This window comes from Arvicola amphibius, chromosome 13, assembly GCF_903992535.2.
Source record: "Arvicola amphibius chromosome 13, mArvAmp1.2, whole genome shotgun sequence".
In the NCBI taxonomy this organism is placed as follows: Eukaryota; Metazoa; Chordata; class Mammalia; order Rodentia; family Cricetidae; genus Arvicola; species Arvicola amphibius.
The window spans coordinates 56595087-56612032 of NC_052059.1; positions in this window are offsets into that span (position 1 = coordinate 56595087).

Below are 16946 nucleotides of genomic sequence, written 5' to 3' on the forward strand. Positions count from 1 at the left end.
TCTGGCAAATAGGTGACATTTCATTTATTGTCATCAGCTGGTGATTAGGCTACAGTTCACGTGGATGGCTGCTGTGATCACACAAGCTCATTCATTTGGCAGAAGGTGGTGGGGCGGGGATGGGGGAGACAATCATCTGGTTTTCTACATGACACTGACAGCTTCATGATTTGAGGGTCAGTGTACTTCAGGGTCTCAGTAATCTGTTGTAAAATATTCCTTACACTGTGTTGTAAACAGAGACTGCTCATTTGTTTCCCAGCTGCTTAGACCCAAATAATAACACAGAGACTATTAATTACAACTGTTTGGCCAATATCTTAGACATATTTCTAGCTAACTCTTACATCTTAAATTAAACCATTTGTATTAATCTGTGAGAAAGTAGGTGGAGTCAGAGAGATGCTATGTAGCTGCCAAAGGAGAAAGATGTCAGCCACCAGCCAGAGCCTCACCGGTAGGCCATAGCCTCGTGGCAGTACACAGACACAGAAAGACAATTATCACATGTACTCACTCATAGGTGGTTTTTAAACATAAAGCAAAGAAAGCCAGCCTACAAACCACAATCCCAGAGAACTTAGACAACAATATGGACACTAAGAGAGACTTACATAGATCTAATCTACATGGGAAGTAGAAAGTAGAAAATGACAAGATCTCCTGAGTAAATTGGGAGCATGGGGACTTTGGGGGAGGATTGAAGGTGGGGGAGAGAGTCAGGGAGGGGAGCAGAGAAAAATGTAGAGCTCAATAAATATCAATTAAAAATTAAAAAGAAAAAAAAAAGGAAATCCAATTCGGGCTGGAGAGATGGCTCAACAGTTAAGAGCACTGGCTGCTCTTCCAAATGACCTGGGTTCAATTCCCAGCACCCACATGGCAGCTCACAACTGCCTTTAGCTTCAGCTGCCTGGAAGCTGACACCTTTACACCAATGCACATAAAATAAAGTTAAATAAATTATTAAAAAACAAAAAAGGAAATTCAGTTCAAAGGCACATATGAAAATAAAAATAATAAGCCAAATCTATGGTGGCTCATACTTGTAAGCCTAGTACTCAGGAAATTGAAGCAGGAGAATTGCTATGACTTTCAGGACAGCTTAAGATGGAGATAAAGACCATGTCTAAGCACCACCACCACACCAAAAGAAGGAAAAGGAGAAAGAAAATTAATGATACCAACCAGAAAGTTACTCCAATGTGATAGTCAACACAGCAGTATGTCTGCCTTTTCTTTTCTTTCTCTTTTCCCTTTCTATCTTTTTTAAAGAAAAAATGAATTGATTTTATATATGGATCTTTTGTCTGAATGTATGTCTGTGCACCATGTGTGTGCCAGGTACCCAAGGAAGACAGAAGAGGGAGTCAGATCCCCTGAAACTGGAAACACAGATGGTTGTGAGATGCCATGTGGCACCAGGAGTCAAACAGTGTTCCTCTGGAAGAGCATCCAATGCCTAGCCACTGAGCTATGTCTCTAGCCCCTCTCTTTCTGTTTTCATTCAGAGTTTTGTTCTGAATCATTCTTTCCACTTAAGTCTTCTTCCAAATCTACACTCATGCTCTTAGTATTATCACCACTGAAAAATTTTGATATCTACCACAAAAATTAAGTAGTTGGATTGATTTGCATTAATATAATTATCCACATACTTATAACTTCTGTTTAATTTTCTTTTTGTCATGCTGGAAATCAAACTCAGGGCCTCGAGAATACTAGACATGACTCAATCACCAAGCTGCGTCTCAAGCACTTCACTTATTTCTTTTTTCACCCCAAATGGCAACTTTTCAGGCAAAAAAAAAAAAGTCTCAGCTCACTGGGGGCTTCAAAGGCACTTCCAACCATTGTTTTGAGCTCACTGCCTTGGATAAGCAAACTTCAATCTCGACCCTGTCCATTTTGACTGGTTTTTGTAGGTCTTTTCTCAGCCTACATTGGGAGCTTCCCCTGTGCTGAACTTCACCTACTGTTCTTGCCTTTTCTTCTGTCAAGGAGAAGAAGAATACCCGGAGGCAAAGATGAAGTTCTAAGAAAAAAAAATCGTCTGGAAATGAGCCGCAGAGTGTCTGTGGAAAAGGCACTAAGACCCAGATCAGGATCCCGGGGCAGGATCCCGGGGCTGTGGCTTTTGCAAGAACAACTTGGGGAAACCTCTGGACTGGTGGAGAAGGCAGTATGTCGTTCCTTTTATGTTTTGCAGAGCTAGGGGTGGAACCTGGGGTCCCTTGAGTGTGAAGTACTTGTTCTACCACCTCTCCAGACTCCAGTCTTGGACCAGCATGTTTCTGGGCCCTCCGTAGACTTGCTTACAGGCCAATAAAATGGAAGTATTTTCTCAGTTGAAGCTCTCTTTCCAAATGACTCCAGCTTGTGCTGAGCTGACAAAAAAAAACTAACCAGCATGGGAAACATGGAATCCTGGCTCAAAAAAACAAAGCAAAGCAAAACAAACAAAAACGGCCACAGAGCTCATGAGGATCCATACCTCCCTGAGGAACTATCCACACTTAATGGATGCCGGAGGAGAGGGAGACATTTTCTTCGGTGGTGTAGCCACTGCTAAATTGTTCATGATCTCATAAACAACCCCTCACCCATGTTCATAAAAGCAGCTCAAATTAATCTCTACAGGTCAGGCAGGCAGGGGCGGCTCACCCCTTTAATCCGAGCACGGAGGAGGCAGAAGCAGGCGTATCTCTGTGAGTTCGAGGCCAGCCTGGTTTACAAGAGTTAGTTCCAGGAGAGACACCAAAGCTACACAGAGAAACCCTGTCTAAAAAAAAAAAAAAACAACAACAACAACCCATAAACAAACAAACAAAAGAAAGAAACAAGAAAAACCCTCTACAGGTTGTCAAAACAACGATGAGAAGGGCAGAAGAAATAATGGTTGGGAAGAGGAGGGGCTCAGCAGGAGCGAGAGGAAAACAAGAAAATGTAATGTGTACATGTGATCAAAATTCATCATAAAAACATGAAATGGTCATAATAAACCTATTATTGGGACTGGAGAGAGAACTCAGCGATTAAGAGCACTTGTTACTCTTGCAGGATCTAGATTCAGTTCCCAGAACCCATATAGTTATTAAGAACATAGAAATAAATCTTTGTGTGTGTGTGGGGGGGGTATTCCCATTTAATTCATCTGAAATTGAAATGTCATTTACAATTCATAATGTACAAAAATGATTGTCAACTCTTTTTTTTCTTTTTTGGTTTTTCGAGACAGGGTTTCTCTGTAGCTTTTTTAGAGCCTGTCCTGGAACTAGCTCTTGTAGACCAGGCTGGCCTCGAACTCACAGAGATCCGCCTGCCTCTGCCTCCCGAGTGCTGGGATTAAAGGCGTGCGCCACCACCGCCCGGTGATTGTCAACTCTTAAGAACAATTCTTGGTACATAAGGTAGCATGTCTTCATGCCATCTATGGTGTCTGTACTAAGTTAAATGTGATATACATATATATATATATATATATATATATATGAGGGTTCCAAGAATAAGAAAATTAAAATGTAGATTCCAAAAATCTGAATGTAGAAATAAAGAAATATAAAGTTGTAAGCCTAGGAGAATGAGAGCAGACTGTCAGCAACTTTCTCAGCAGCTTGAGGATTAACTATTAACAGTGGGTTACTCTGCTTTACAACCCATAGTTCTATCTGCAAGGCTGAAGCATCTCTCTGCAAACATGAGAGCTAGTCTATGGGTATGAGCTGAGCCAACTTTTAGGAGATAGATATATGACCTCTGGGTTATGCATTATCCCTGCTATGTGAAACTGGCAGCATCAAAGGGGAGACCACAGGGCTTCAGTCAACACCACCTGGAAGTACCAAGGAAGACAATAGATTAAGTACAAACACTAGTTTAACTGAAAAACTCTGTTAATGGAGATTGTAAAGTAAGGCAATCTGTATCTGAATTTTACCTTGAGATTGTAAAAATTCCTTTGTTCAGAACTACTATAAAAAGGTGGGTTCAGAAACTGGCCTGCACCACAGCCTAACATAATCCATCTCTGGCTGTGGTCTCAACTAGCTGATAAGCTTTTTGTGCCCCATGGAGATGGTTTTTTATTTTATTTTTTATTTTTTTTTCCTGGATTCTGGTTTCTGGAATAAAGCTTGCTTCTGGTTTACAGACTTTGGTGGTCTGCCCCCATCTTTGCGTGACCCCCCCCCCCACCCCTGGACCCAACACTAGTCTTTAGTGCAATTTAAAAAACAATAAAAAAGAAATCTTAATGAAATTCATTATTAAATATAATTAATTCATTCAAATAAAAATTGCAAAAGAGAGTTTAAAAAGTACCAAACAGACAAAACAAAACAAAACCCTAAGGACAGAAGCAGAAGGTGGTAACCTAAGCTTTCAGCAGAGAGAGGAAAAAGCACAGGAAAGTGGCCTGGTGTGAGTCATGACGCAGCCTACTGTAGAGATGGGATAGAGGCCACTGGGGTTGTCAGAGGCACAGGAACTTCTGCTCTGCATCATTTGGCTGAGCTGGGAACATCTGTGCCTTCCAGTTTCATCACTGTGAAGCTGAGAAAGAAAGAAATCGACATTAGGAGTTTGCATTTAACTCTTATTTTTTATTTATTTATTTATTGATTGATTTATTGATTTATTTATTTGTTTTTTTTTCGAGACAGGGTTTCCCTGTAGTTTCTAGAGCCTGTCCTGGAACTAGCTCTTGTAGACCAGGCTGGCCTCCAACTCAGAGATCCGCCTGCCTCTGCCTCCCGAGTGCTGGGATTAAAGGTGTGGGTCACCACCGCCTGGCTTTGCATTTAACTCTTATGTAGTATAATAAAAAGTTTTTTTTGTGTGTTTTTCAGTGGATTTTTTAAAAAGATTTATTTATTTATTATGTATATAGTGTTCTATCTGCATGTATGCCACTAGACCAGAAGAGGGCACCAGACCTCATTACAGATGGTTGTGAGCCACCAAGTGTTTGCTGGAAATTGAACTCAGGACGTCTGGAAGAGCAGGCAGTGCTCTTAACCTCTGAGCCATCTCTCCAGTCCCCCCCCCCCTTTTTTTTTTTTTGAAGAAAATGTTTGCTTATTTTGTTCTTGAGATGGAGTGCCCTGCCTGGCATAAGTTTGTTCACAGGCGCTATCATTCATTTATATCCTCAGCCCCCAAATGTCTTTAAACCATTCCATACCATAGCCTGGGTTACTAGAGACCCTGAGTTTCCATCTTCAGCATAATCTTAGCATGTTAAGTTGGGAGCATAGACCCCAGCCCCTTGCATCTCTCCCAGCCTCCAGGCCTGAGAGTTTGTATTGGTCTGGACTCCAAATCCCAGCAGGCCAAGTCCTGACCCCTCCCTTGGCAGGGAGGTCAGGACCACTCCCAAGAATATTTAAATGAACTCCCAAAAGAGGAACACGTGGTCTCTTTTCCTTTCTCCAGGTGGTTGCATTCGTGGCCCCTCCCATTAAACCTGGATATTTCTTAATTTGGCTTGTATTGATTTGGCTTGATTGGGATTTTGTGTTGGCAGAGAGCTCGCGTTAGGAAATATTCCTAACATAGCAAGGTTTTAATACAAGCTTTGTTAATCTTTACATTAAAAATAAATTAACAGCTAGTGAGATAAAAAAAAATTCAATTTAGTTGAGTAAAGAAACTTTTTATACAGAGAGATTGAGAGATCATACATGACTCAGACTGGTCTCCAACTTGTGACACTCCTGCCTCTGCCTCCAGGATATGTGCCACCACCACTGACAGGGCTCATAGGTATGGGTCCATTCTACCTTAACCAAAGATCAGAGAGTTAGAACTTACTTCTGTCCCTTCAAGGTTATTGTCAACAGTTCAAATAGCAGGTGTGGCTAATATCCAGACCTAGTATTTCAGGTATTAAGAAGTAGATCTGTTTCTAACACACACACACACACACACACACACACACACACACACATACATACACAGTCTAAGCATCCACCTAAGTTGCTGTGCCCTTAGGGAGATAGCAGTGGATCCCACCCAGGGAGTGGCTTGCCTACAGAATGCTTTGGTCTAGGGTGTGAGTGTCATTTGTCTTGTTCTGGCAACAGAATGTTTACCTAAGAATGTAGCCTGCAATTCTTCAACTGGTCTGTTCATTCATTCTTTGTATTATGCGAATGCAGTTTTTTTTATTTTACTCCTACTTTTAGGGTCAGGATATTTAAGCAAATGGAAATTAAACATGGGCAATTTTCAGTATCACTCAAACTCCCTCCTGATGCTATACTATGTTTCTGTTTTATTATTTTTATTATTTTCACTTGTGTCTTTATTCTCTTTACTTATTTTTCAAATCCCCATGCCCTTACCCCGGTAAGTGGTATCCTTGTTGAAGGTGGTCTCAGATACACCACTAACCGAGGAAGGTTTTTGACAAAGACAGTGTAAGACTTGGAGAAAGGCTGGGCCTTGATCCGGACAGGTAAGTGTGTTGGAAAGCCTGTTTAGGTCGCGGCTTCCGGTTCTCTCTTCTGCATTTCTATTTCAGCACTGTGCATCTTTGGCCAAGTCCTTTCTTGTTCTAGAATCATCTTTTCACCTGTGAAAGGGAGGAGTCAGACTTGACCTCCTGATACCCTGATGACTTTTGAGTCTGTGACCTCATCTGTCTTTTTACCTGTCAGGAAAGCAGTTTGGCCCCACAGGCACTTAACTGCCTCTTTGTTCACAAGGGAAGGAATTTCTGCAGCAGCCAAAGGGAACTTAGGTCAGGTTCAGTATTCAGGGTGAAGGGAGTGCTCATTAAAACTGCGGGGAATGTTGCAGGCCTGGGGAAAAGACATATGGAAAAATAGTAAATGTTTGAGTTGCTTTTATGGATGGAAAATGGCTAAAAGGGAGTCTGTGGTGCCCTCTAATTGCTGCCCATGAGCCCCTGAGTGTGCTTGGAGCAAAGTGAAGCCCGATGAAGAGCTCACACTAGGTCCCTTCACGGGCCTTACACACTGCTGCCTTGTTGCAGCCTAGGCTTCCGTGCTGTCTGAAGCCAATGGAAGGATGGTCTGTGTATCTTATGTGCAAAGTAAAGCTCCAGAAAAGGGTGTTCCCCTTTTCTGCTTCAAATGTGCTTGCCTATTAAAAGCCTTAATCCTAGTATAACATGTTTTTTTTTTTTCTGCTTGCCTGTGTCAGTAATGGAGCTGATTTCATAATGATAGAGCAAATTCAGCTTTCACCTTGACGTAGGATAGGTGAAGGCTAGAATGTGGTTTGGAAAGAAACAGAAATGTCCTTTCCAACCCAAGGTAAACACCCTTTCCCTTGTTCAGCCTCCAAAATCACCAACAAACTAGAATCTCCAAAGAAATATTTGTAATGGATTAAGTAAAATGCTTGTGGATCCCCAAGTGGCTGCAGTGGTAGAAACGCTACAGGTCCCCAAGTGGTGACAGTGAACAACCAGTCCCAAGAGCAGGGACGGCACAGTTCCCAAATGCCTGCAGTGGGCCACGAGGAGAGACAGAGAGATGGATACTGTATTTTCAAATTCAGGGTAGATACATGTGGGTGGTGGTGGTGGTTGCAGAACTGTGAGAAATCTTCATCACCACATCTGTTATTCTTTTGGCCCTTTAAGGGGCAAGCCACGCCCACTCCCAGCGACCCCCACCCCCACCCCTCTCTCTGCCATCTTGAATCTCTCTCTTCCTGTCCCTTGGCGTGCGTGGGTCTCTCTCTCTCTCTCTCTCTCTCTCTCTCTCTCTCTCTCTCTCTCTCTCTCTCTCTCTCTCTCTCTCTCTGCCCCCCTTCTTCCTTTCCCCTCCATAACCCCCTGAATAAATATTCAACATGTTGTGTCTATCCATGTCTCTGTCTCCTGCCCGCCTGCCATGTGTCTCCCTGCCTGGGACCAGCCACTGCTAGGGGACTGGCAGCGGTCTCTGCCTGGGACTGGCTGCTCCCAGAGCCTGTTGCCTGCTGCCTGCAACCACATGGGCCACCACCACCACTCAGGCCACTGCTCTGGGACCAGCAGCCGTCTCTGCCTGGGACTGGCTGCTCCCAGGGCCCACTGTCTGCCGCCACATGGCCTGCTACCACCATTTGGGACCTACAGCATTTCTGCTGCCTACTGCCACGGGGGATCTTGCAACATTTTTTAAAGAACAACATCTTTATCCATTAGCAGCTCAAGAGGGGTCACTTAATCTGTCCTCCGAAACCCCAGGAAAGAAAGTCAAAGGAGGCTGTGGGCAGCTCACCAGTAGACCGCTTGCTTAGAATTCTCTAAGCCTAGCTCCCATTTCTAGCACAAACAACCAACCTCAGAAGTCATCCCGGGTCATGGTGTAATCATTCCATTTCCTTGACGAAGACTGCGCATGTTGAATTAACTTCTCGCCTTTGGATAGATGTCACACTCAGGATGTCCATCACCTACGGACAACTCACCTGCCACTCAGAGCATTCACGCACATTTAACATATATGTGATTTGTCATCTCTTAGTGAATTCAGTGATTACATGGAAAGAAGTCACAGTAATTGTAATGCTGTTAGAAACAGGACTTTCTGATGAAGAGCCACCATCTGTCTGAATATAGTTACATTCAAGCTTATCAAGTTCCCTAAGCAACATTATGATTATCACAGCTTTTGTCATGCATGGTTGGATAGGTTGCTCATTGTCTGACAGGGTCATAACTACCTACGGTGGTTCTATTTATATCATGGGCACCATAGATCTGATACTTATAATAATAGTAATAATAAAAACAAAAAAAGCAATCTTCCAGAAGATGGCAGTAAAGTATCTCGGTTTGGTTTAAAAGCAAACAAACAAAACACCTTTGACGCTGAGGAGGTGGCTCGGTAGACGTGCTTGTCACAGAAGCACGAGGACTCGGGTTTGGGTCCCAGGAACCATATAAATAGCCAGCTCAGGGGCATGTGTATGTGGTCTCTGTGCCTGAGAGATGAAGACAGGCAAATCCCTGGAGCACACTGGAAAAAATAAGGTGGAGAACAACTGGGGAAAACACCTCTGATTGCCCCGCTCAGGTGCAAAGTTGTGCACTCACGGGCATGTGTATGTGGTCTCTGTGCCTGAGAGATGAAGACAGGCAAATCCCTGGGGCACACTGGAAAAAATAAGGTGGAGAACAACTGGGGAAAACACCTCTGATTGCCCCGCTCAGGTGCAAAGTTGTGCACTCACATGCATACCTACATACATACATGAACATGAACACACAGAAACTGGGACAGTTGCTGGGCAGTGGTGGCGCATGCCTTTGATTCCAGCACTCGGGAGGCAGAGGCAGGCAGATCTCTTGAGTTCAAGGCCAGCCTGGTCTACAAGAGCTAGTTCCAGGAAAGGCACAAAAACAACAGAGAAACCCTGTCTCAAAAAAAAAAAAAAAACCCAAAAACCAAAACCCCCAAAAAACAGAAACCAAAAAACAAAACCAAAAACAACAATTATTGCAAAGAAAACATATCATGAATCAAGACTGACCAGACTCGAAGTCTATCCATCTCAGTGAGCCTCGATACAGCTAGATCAGCCATTCTGACGGTGTGGGTCTTCACACTGGAGTTCACATATGTGGGTCCAGGACAACAGGTAGAAGGGACACTGAGACAGGGTGACAGGGTGACTATTAGGTGGCCAGGAAGACCACAGGAGAGAGGATCTAAAGCTAGCTGTCCTTTCTAGATAGCTGTTCTTTCTAGCTAGCTGTTCTTTCTAGAGCTATAGATGCACAGGACTCTTAAATAAAATGAGGTAGTATTTACACAGAACCTACGTACATTCTTCAGATGACTTACAGTGCCCACAAGAATGTCAACGGTATGGAAATGGTTACATTGATTGTTGAGGGAACAGTTACAAGAGAAAAATCTGTACATGTTTCTTACAGATATAGTACTTTTTCAAAAATGTATTTGCCATGTGGTTGGTTGACTCTGAAAGCATGAAGCAGCTCAGCAAAGGCAGAAAATGTTGCTAGGCTGAGATCAGCAAAACTCTGGGTTTTTGAAGTGAACACAGATGAAGAACACATGGGAGACCCCTGGGACCATGTGATTCCAGACAAAGAGGACAGGTTCACCAGTTGGCAAGACTCCCACAGGAGGGTGTGGCAAACAGGCCACAGGAAGTCTGAGGGAGGGAAGGCAGGCAAAGGAGCAGAGGCCTCCTCCCAGGCACAGGGGTTAGTTTAAATGACCCAGAGGGTCCCTCTAGAGTGCCAGTCCATCCAAGCAGCTGAGAGACACTACCGGCCTTGAGTATCAGCCAGATTCAGAGATCACAAAGCATCCTTAAGGGAAGCAGTGAGCCTAGGACCATATGCCCTCTGTCACCAGCCCCTTCCTGGCTTCCAACTGGACCCAGGGAGAGCAAAGCAGCAGTGAGTGGTTACAGTGGTGGCTGAGAAACAGCCTGATCCTACCTGACTCTTTTCTTCCCTTCTTCCAACAGAAGTTTAGCTCCCCAACTGAGGCTGTCTTTATAACAGAATTCCCTTTAGGCGACTTCTTCTTCTTCTTCTTCTTCTTCTTCTTCTTCTTCTTCTTCTTCTTCTTCTTCTTCTTCTTCTTCTTCTTCTTCTTCTTCTTCTTCCTCCTCCTCCTCCTCCTCCTCTTCCTCCTCTTCCTCTTCTTCTTCTTCTTCTTCTTCCTCTTCTTCTTCCTCCTCTTCCTCCTCCTCCTCCTCTCCTCCTCCTCCTCCTCCTTCTTCTTCTTCTTCCTCTTCTTCCTTTTCCTCCTCCTCCTCCTCCTTTTCCTCCTCCTCCTCCTCCTCCTCCACTTCTTCTTCTTCTTCTTCTTCTTCTTCTTCTTCTTCTTCTTCTTCTTCTTCTTCTTCTTCTTCTTCTTCTTCTTCCCCTTCTTCCTCCTTTCTGTTCATCTTTCTCTTCCTCCTTCTTCAAATAGTTCTCTCTCTCTCTCTCTCTCTCTCTCTCTCTCTCTCTTTGGTTTTTCGAGACAGGGTTTCCCTGTAGTTTCTAGAGCCTGTCCTGGAGCTAGCTCTTGTAGACCAGGCTGGCCTCGAACTCAGAGATCCGCCTGCCTCTGCCTCCCGAGTGCTGGGATTAAAGGCGTGCGCCACCACCGCCCGGCTCTCTCTCTCTTTTTAAAAGATTTATTTATTTTATGTATATGAGTGCTGTATCAGCATGCCAGAAGAGGACATCAGATCCCATTACAGATGGTTATGAGCTACCATGTGGGTGCTGAGAATTGAACTCAAGACCTCTGGAAGAGCAGCCACTGCTCTTAACCACTGAGCCATCTCTCCAGCCCCTAGCTTCTCTTGTGTTCCCAGTGTGGCAGGATAATCAGGAGCCCACCCAGGCTTTCCTTAATTAAAGTCAAGAGAATCAATTCCTCCATTTACTTTTGAAAATGGGGAGACATTTTCAAAAGACATGAAAGTAGATCCTGATTGCCTGTCTTTCAAAGTATGATGAATGTGTTATGCAGAGTTCTTTAGATCATATCCAGCAGTTAATGTTGATAAATGATATCTATAGCTTACACACACTCTCTCTCTCTTTTTCAAGACAGTGGTTCTATGTGTAGCCTTGGCTGTCCTGGAACTTGCTCTGTAGAGCAGGCTGGCTTTGAACTCACTGAGATCTGTCTGCCTCCTGAGTGCTGGGATTAAAGGTGTGTGCCACCACTGCCCAGCTTCCTAAGTATATTTTAATTGTTATGAAACAGATATTTACAACTTTCGAGATTTATTTATTTTTATTGTATGTGTATGGGTGTTTTGTCCACATATATGTCTGTGTACCATGAATGTGCCTGGTGTCCACAGAGGACAGAAGAGGGCTCTGGATCCCTTAAAACTGGAGTTACAGACTGAGGCATCCCTTGGAATAAAAATCTCACCACAGCCGGGCGGTGGTGGCGCACGCCTTTAATCCCAGCACTCGGGAGGCAGAGGCAGGCGGATCTCTGTGAGTTCGAGACCAGCCTGGTCTACAAGAGCTAGTTCCAGGACAGGCTCCAAAGCCACAGAGAAACCCTGTCTCGAAAAACCAAAAAAAAAAAAAAAAAAAATCTCACCACATATCTCACAGCTAACTCTTATCTGATTTTTCTAATAATTTTAATAATACCATGATACACTAAAATGATGTTATATTTTCGGATATAGTCTATTTTTTAATTGTCCCTGTCTCTCCCAACAAAAGCATATTTTCCTTCTTTCTTGCTTCCTACCCCACTCTCTCTAGGATCCCACTCTATAGCCCAGGCTGATCTAGAGCTGAAGTGCTTTCTTATTTAATGTGTGTGTGTCTGTGTGTGTGTGTGTGTGTGTGTGTGTGTTTGAGGCAGGGCCTCTCTACATAGTCCTGGAACCCTGTAGCCCAGGCTGGCCTCAAACTCACAGAGATCTGCCTGCTTCTGCCTCCTGAGTGCTGAGATTAAAGGTGTGTGCCACCACGGCCACGCCCTATTTTAAGGCTTTAAATTAAACTTGTTCTTATTTTGAGCTTGAGTCCCATTTTGTTGCTCAGGCTATTTTGGAGCTTCTGGACTCAAGAGATTCTCCTGCCTCAGCTTCCTGACCGGCTGCCATTCCAGATCAGTTGCTGTTTTAGACCAGCTCTGTTATAGACCGGCTGCCGTTACAGACATGTGCCAACACTCCTTGCTTGCCTATTTTGATTTTTATTTCACCTCAACTTGTTTGGAAAGCAATGCTCCTTGTCTGCTCTGGGGTCCACTGCTTTGATTTGTCATTCTACAGGGTATGAGTAGTACAGACTGTTGGAAAGCAGCTTCGACAACGATACCACTCACCAGGGTATGGGGGTGGGATTAGAAAAATAAATACTGAAAATCGCCCACGTCTAATTTCCATTTGCTTAAATACCCCTACTCGAAATGAGGAGTAAGATAAAAACTGCATTAACATGATACAAGGAATGAACTGACCGGTTGAAGGTTACAGGCTACATTCTTAGCTAAACTTTAGCCAGAACAAGACAAGTAATGCTCACACCCTAGATCAAAACATTCAGTAGGCAAACCATTCCCTGGGTGGAATCCATAGTTCTCTCCCTAAGAAAGTAAGAACCTAGTTGAATCCGTAGACTTTTGTTTGAGGTAGAAACAAATCTACTTAATAACTGAGATAAGATAAGAGGTCTGGCTATTAGCCACACCTGTTGTCTTAACTGTTGACAATCACCTCGAGAGAGCAGAAGTAAGTTCCAACTCTCTGACCTTTAGTCAAATCAGAATGGACCCATACCTGTGGGTCCTGTCAGCAGATGGCCTTAAAGCCCGGCAGGCTCCTGGGGCATGGATGTCCTCACCTATGGCGTCACTGTCAAACTGGAAAAGGAGACAAAAACAGAAAAACGCTTTGTTCCTTCCCTTGGTTTTGGAAACAGTGAGAGAAAGCTTTTAGGACCGTCTTTAAAGATTAAACCCCTCGTGTGCTTGGTAAGGGAAAAAAAAATGAGATGTTTACACTTTAATTGAAGACTAAACTTTAGCATTTGCTAACAAGCTGGTTTGCACAGTAAAGAAAAACAATATCGAGTGAACGAATAATCGGAACTTGAGGGCTTCTGCGGTGCTGGTGACCAGCATCCCAGGAGCTCAGAGAAAAGAAGCAGCCATCACGGGTGAAGTCTGGGCTTTTAGATCACCCCTGCTGAAGACAGGCTTGAATTTGGAAAGACTGTAGAGCTCTCTCGGGCAGCAGAGCGATTTCAGCACCCCACATCTCAGGCTGAACACATAGCCCAGTGGTAGAATGCTCGATGCTCGCCGGCCTATGCACTAGGCCCAAGGATCAATCCTCACACCCTCCTCCAGCCAAAGGAAGCAGAAACAGACAAACAAACAAACAAGACTATCAGACATCTTTCAGCACTTCAAATCTCACCTTCCCAAAGAGGCTTTTGCTAATCACTGAATCCCAAACCATGTGTTCTGTGCTGATTACTTGTCTTCGTTTAGTTTCCGTATCTTTACTTAGAAGACACCTCATGAAACTAAGTCTTTATTGGTCTTGGTTACTGTTGTTCTCATTGCCTAGAACTGAGCTATCCAATGTGTACTGGATACACATGGCCATTTACTGAAAGTAGAATTAACTGAAATAAAATGGATTTCCGTGGCTACTTTACTCGTATTTAAAGTAGCAGTCAATACATGTGGCTGGTGGCTACCTCACTGAAAAAAGTGTTGGCCAACTTCTAGTGACTTTTACAGAATGTCTGAGGTGATCAGCTTAAAGAAGGGGTAGCTTCATCTGTGTCATTATCTCACTGAGGATCAAGTGGCCTCATTGCTCTAGGCCTGTGGCAATAAAGTACCTGCGGAGGCAGCATGATAAAGGAGATCTGTTTACCTCTCCGTGGCCAGGAAGAAAAAGAAAAGAGGACAAAGCTGGGGTCCCAACATGCCACTCAAGGTTGTTCTTGTTCCTTATTCAGTATCCTAACTTCCTCCAAGATTTTGCCACCTCTCAAAAGTACCACAGGTTGAGGACCAATCCCTCAGCTGTGGGCACGCGAGAAACTCAGGATCTAAAGTCAAGGGCTGAGGCAGCTGTTCGACGGCAGAGGACGTACTTTGTGTGTGTGTGTGTGTGTGTGTACACCCCGATTAACATTTAATTCCTTAGTATCACAAAAATGAGGATAGAAAAGAAGAAACTGGGTGGCCGTGGTGTGCTCCCCTAACCCCAGCACTCAGATGCAGAGGCACGCTGGTCTCTGTGAGTTCAAGGCCAGCCTGGTCTACAGCTCGAGTTCCAGGACAGCTGGGGCTGCCCAGAGAAACTCTGCCTCAAAAAACAAACAAACAAACAAACAAATGAAAATCTTCAGGCTAAAAAAAAGTTTAACCACCATCAAAGTATTTGGTTCCTAGAAGTCCTTGAGAACTCAGAACAATGATGAATAATCTTGTATTCATGAAGCCTGCTCACTTTTCTTCCCAAGTCCTCTCTCTCTTTCTCACTTTGGTCATAGAGCCGCAAAGCTCAACTGCAGCACACACACACACACACACACACACACACACACACACACACACACTTCAGGGAGTTCCTTAGGAGCACTCGTCCATCATATGTTGTGCATATGACACCTCTCACTAAGAGTTAGGCCTTACAAGGGGGGTGGGGGCCAGAGAAGGAGAAAGATTGTCAGGCTGAACTTGTTTCCCCCCCTCTTATTTTTTTGGTTTTTTTGACACCTGCCTCTACCTCCTGAATGCTGGGATTTAAAGACTGTATTATCACCACCCGACTGGCCTGGCTGAATCTTGATGTCTCTCTCCACTTTTTTTTAACTCAAGAGGCCTCGCCCAAACCTCCTTGACGTTGCTTTTGGGCTATACAAATCATTCACAGACATTGGTATCTAGGCTACGGTCCCAGTTAGCTCATCAGATGGTCCAATGATGGGCTTCAGTAACAGCTCACATCACCAGGATGATGCTGAGCTGCCTCCATACACTCTGCCTGGTTCACCATCTCCACTGCGCTACAAGGAGTAAAGTCTGTAAGCCACTCTAAATTAGATTCTATAAATTCTGTTCCTCTGAGGAGCCCTGGATAATATACCCAGGGCTTGAGGTTTTATCTGCTGGACTAGTTTTTTTTTTTTTTTTTTTTTTTTTTTTTTTTTTTTTTTTTTTTTTTTTTAGGGAAACACCATCTTTTTTTAAAAAAGAAATTTATTTATTTATTTATAATGTATACAACATTCTGTCTGTGTGTATGCCTGCAGGCCAGAAGAGGGCACCAGACCCCATTATAGATGGTTGTGAACTACCATGTGGTTGCTGGGAATTGAACTCAGGACCTTTGGAAGAGCAGGCAATGCTCTTAACCTCTGAGCCATCTCTCCAGCCCCTGCTGGACTAGTTTTGCACCCTTGATTGGAGTGTGGGGTTGTTTGAGTGTATATAGAAAAGGCACTTTGACCACATGTCCATTTGCAAAAACATCATTAATGAATTTCCCTCTAAGGCCTGTGACCTCTCCAGCCATAAACTTTTGACCCATCTGTGGAGCCTCAAATCTAATTAAAGAGTTGTCGGTAGCCAGGTGGTGGCAGCGCATGCCTTTAATCCCAGCACTCAGGAGGCAGAGGCAGGACTATTTCTATGAGTTCAAGGCCAGCCTGGTCTACAAAGCCAGTTCTAGGACAGCCAGGTCTACACAGAGAAACCCTGTCGTGGGTCGTGGAAAAACAACAGACAATCAGACAAATAACCCCAACCTCTTCAGAGGTTCCTCTTTCCATTTTCTTCACAAGGGGTGGGAATAAGGCAAAGGAATAATATTCTCCTGAATCTGTCATAGGTTGCTTATTCTTGTTTCAGCTTTGCCCAAACTTCTGACGACGATGTGTTTCCACTTCTGAGTGTGGTGTGTGAACACAAAACTTGTGCCAGGCAGTGTGATTCCCCGTCTTCTCTGTCTCCTGTTCTCAACTAAAGAACCAGGAGCCAGGACACTAGACAAGTTCTTTTCTTGCCCTTTGCGGCCCCTCCCCACTCCTCCCACCCCCATCTTGCTATTTCTATGTGAGGCCCAGAGTGGGCCGGAAATCCTGGCTTAGCCACCCAGGTTTGGGGAGAGCATTTGTGGTACTACAAAGCCCCTTGGGAGCTTGGGAGTTTTCTTTCTTTCTTTCTTTCTTTCTTTCTTTCTTTCTTTCTTTCTTTCTTTCTTTCTTTCTTTCTTTCTTTCCTTCCTTCCTTCCTTCCTTCCTTCCTTCCTTCCTTCCTTCCTTCCTTCCTTCTTTCTTTCTTTCTTTCTTTCTTTCTTTCTTTCTTTCTTCAACGCACATGGCAACACTGCACTCCTCTGCAAGGAGGAAATAAGGCACACAGAGGCTGTATGGCACGTTACAAGGAATTCAAACGCGTCCTTCCGTTTCTCAGAGAGACATATCTGGAGTTTTCCTCTGTAGGTGTCCCTAA